The sequence below is a fragment of the Macaca fascicularis genome, chromosome 10, assembly GCF_037993035.2.
Source record: "Macaca fascicularis isolate 582-1 chromosome 10, T2T-MFA8v1.1".
Taxonomy (NCBI): Eukaryota; Metazoa; Chordata; class Mammalia; order Primates; family Cercopithecidae; genus Macaca; species Macaca fascicularis.
This window is the reverse complement of record NC_088384.1, coordinates 76,005,583-76,009,317: the sequence shown is the minus strand read 5'-3', so window position 1 is coordinate 76,009,317 and position 3,735 is coordinate 76,005,583. Positions and strand designations below refer to the sequence as shown.

The window sequence follows — 3,735 nt, the reverse complement described above, 5'->3', positions numbered from 1 at the left end:
CTACTGGCCGCAGCAAGTCTTGTGATCCGAGGTAAAGTCGAGGAGAGAAAAGTGTAGTTTTAAGTTGATCCAGGAAGGGATGCTTGAGATATAAAATATTTTTCACTGGGAATCTCTGCTACAGAGATTTGTTCCTTAATGCCATGTTATGATGATAGAAAAAAATTAACACCCTATGTGAGCACCCCACTCATTTGGGGATAATTTCTTGGTGAATGAAATGCCAAAATTTGGGAACTACTGATGCGTCCTGTAAAATATAAACACCACAGCCAGGGTGGCTGTGATCACAGCCAGAACCATCACATGGTTCTTCAAGCTCTGACCCAGCCAATATCTCCAGGCTTATCTGTGGACACCCCCAGTATGAGTCATACTTCCTAGTTTGTCTCATTGCAGTTCACTAACATATGCCCATGTTCCAGTCATGCCCTACACCTTGTTCCATTTTCCCTTTAAGACTCTTATTGAATATCTCCTGGTTGGGGATGCCATACCTGATATTTTTCAGACACAGCCAATGCATTCGTATCCTCCTGTAAACATTGATGCCACTTTAGATCTTTGTGTATGTGTGAATGAGAAAATAACTGTACTTCCTTTTGGTGAGTGAGAAGATGTACATACTCAGAACTTCTGAAATTGCTTCTTGGACACCTTGGTGACCTTGAGCATGTTGAAGTGTACAGTCTTGCTCAGGGGCTGGCACTCACCCACTGTGACAGTGTCACCGATCTGGATGTCCCTGAGGGGGAGAATAGGTGAACAGGCATATTCTCATGGCACTTCTCAACACAATTACACTTGGACATGTAGTGCAGATAGTCTGGGCAGATGATAATTGTTCTCTGACTGTTCATTTTATTCACCATGCCAGACAGAATCCTCTCTCAAATGGAGATGCTACCAGTGAAGGGAAATTTCTCATCAGTCTAGGTGCCCTCAGTGTCCTTTTTTGGTGTCTTGAAGCCCAGACCAATGTTCTTGTATTAGCGCGGGAGCTTCTCGTTGCCAGTGTCTCTCAGCAGGAATTTTTTTGTTTTGAAAGATGGTTGTCTGTTTTTGATAGCCTCACTCTGTCTTAATGTCTGCTATCTTTTCAGCTTCCTGAATAAAAAAACCCACCTTAGATCATTGTTTTGTAGACACCCTTGAATCATCAAATAGTCCATTAGTTCTTTGAGTAAAGGGGTTGAGTTTTATTAATCTCCATAATTCCAGAATTCACCAGACTGCAGGACTTAGTGCTTGGTAAACACTGAGGAAAGCTTGGCTCTGTTGATCAAAGCTCTCCTTGTTTATATTTTAATCAGATTTTTTGAAAGGGTCTCAAAGAATGGCTAAACTCTACTAAGTATACTGTCTCTTGGCTTATGTAGCTTTTGAAAGTCATATATTCATCAACTCTTACCTTAGTTTCTCCTCACCACCATCCTAATCCATGCAACTGGTGAGGCCACAGACCCCTAGCATGAGGCCCTGTTCTTCCCACAGCAATGAGATTTAGGAAATCACTCGAACTTCTCTGCCTGGTGGGGTTTGTGTTGATGCTGCTGTGTTGTAGTGAATAGGCTAATAGGTCCTCTTTTCAGAAATTGTACAAAGCTGTGGTAAATTTTATTTTCATTATGATCCGATGGCTCGATCAAGTAGCAGTTTTCAGCTTACTGATTGTAACATGAGAGGATCACATTCATTTCCTTCAGTAAATGTTCACCAGGAATCTCTGCAGATGCAATGGAAGACTGAGACATAAGAAGAATTCCCTTGAGAAATATTAATAGAACTTAACTTACTTGATTACATTGCACACTCACTTTTTGCAAAGCTACAATATGGATGAGGCAAGGTCTTCACCCACTGGACTCATAATAGATACATAATCCATACATGCTGGAGTTAGAAAGAAGACGAGCGAGCCAGCCTAAGGAATAAAGCTACAAGAGAAATGGTTCTCTAAGCTAAGGACCATGATCAAGGTGCTAACTCACAAGAGAAAATAAACCATTGACTCATCTCCTCATGCTCCTTAACAGCTACTGGCAAGTTGGTTATTAAGTGAACCTTGATAACTTTGGAAAACTTGTCAAGTACCAAGCAAGACACAATTTGTGATTTTTGGCATGGCTTGTATTATTGGCTCCTTGTGCCTGGGACAGTATTGAAAGGAGAAGTATCTATAAACAGAATGAATAATGTGCAGCCATAATATATTCTTTGTTTATTTTTACATCAAATGTTTGGAATGTTGGCACTATTAAGAAACTCATTTAATTTTCATTCCCTTTTGAACCTGTGATGTTATAATGCAAGCCCCCGAAATGAGCCATATTCCTAGTGATGAAAATTGGGTGCTGGTGCCATAATTATACCAATGTTGGTTTTGATAAGTCTCTTTTAATTAACAGAATCTTTGAAGTTTGCTGGCAATTTTTTATTTTATGAAAAGGCCAGTAATAATAACAGAAAGGTACCCGTTTTAAATTGTCCACCTGGTCTACTTCTTAAATCTTTTCATCTTTGGATTGATTTGCACATCGCGACCAATTATGGAGGTGGGAAGATTCTATTATACTCATTTTGCAGATGAGGAAATTGAAACTGGGAGTTTGGGGGACTTGCCTAAGCAGGTGAGAATGACTCTCACACCAAGACTCCTGGAGACATCCCTGCCCCCCGATAATCACAGTGGTTCAGTTCTCAGAACACAGGCATTCCTTACCTTGCCACGATTGACACTTGGAGCCAGATAATTCTTGGTTGTGAGGGTCTGTCCTGTGCGTTGTATGATGTTTTGCAACATCTTTCCTTTGCCTACAAGGTGCCAGTAGCAATCCCCCCACTTACGTCTCCAAACATTGCCTAAAATCTCCAGTAGGACAAAATCGTCTCCTACTGAAAACCACTTGACTAATGGAATCAGACTCCATGACAAATGGCTTCTCCTGTTTACCTGGTTTACTCTTTCCTGTCTGCATGCCAACAGGGGCCTCAATGTTTGTGTGTGTGTGACAAATTATAAAAAGCTACAGTGAATTTGCCTTGCTCTATGTCCTGGCAGCATAATCAAATTACAGCTTTCCACCTACTTCCTGCATAGCAAGAAGACAAAGTATGTGAGGATGGGAGCCACATTTTTTTCCTTTAATAAATCTTTGTTCAGTGAATGAAAAAGTGGATTGCTGCTGCTAACCATGAGCCAAGCAGGTTACAGATTCTACACACATTATACTGTTACATTATCCAACCACCTATGCATTACATATGAAAGGGCCTATTTCTGAAAGGCAGAGTGTAGAGGATTTTTAGGACAGTGAAAAGATATCCATAATCAGTGATCTGTCACCAAACCTTAACAGGAAGTCACATGGCCAAGGAAAAACATGGTTTGTGGAGTTCCAACTGCAGCATCAAAGCAGAGCATGAAAAGGTCAGTTTCCAGCTCAGAGACAATTGCTTCATACTGGGCACAATTTCTTGTACTTTCTTCCAGAGTACATGGGCATTTTATTTTCTTATATTTGTTTGTTTTAATATCACACTATTCCCTCCTTGTCTTCTGCTGGCATTTTAAAGACTTTTCTAAATCAACCCAAATCTACTTCTTTTCTTTGTTGCAGTTTATTCCATTATCTGGATAAACAGCTCTGTAAGTGAGCACCTGGCAGCTGCTGCTTCTCCTTCTCCTCCTTCTCCTTCTCCTTCCACTTCTCTTCCTTTTTTTTTCACTCTCTT

The 3,735-nt window shown here is 40.5% G+C and overlaps 1 pseudogene; it reads right to left on the bottom strand.

Moving 5' to 3' along the window:
• Nucleotides 1–567: 567 nt before the first annotated feature.
• LOC102138846 (small ribosomal subunit protein uS17-like) lies at nucleotides 568–2,803 on the bottom strand (annotated as a pseudogene).
• Between the last annotated feature and the right edge of the window lie 932 nt (nucleotides 2,804–3,735).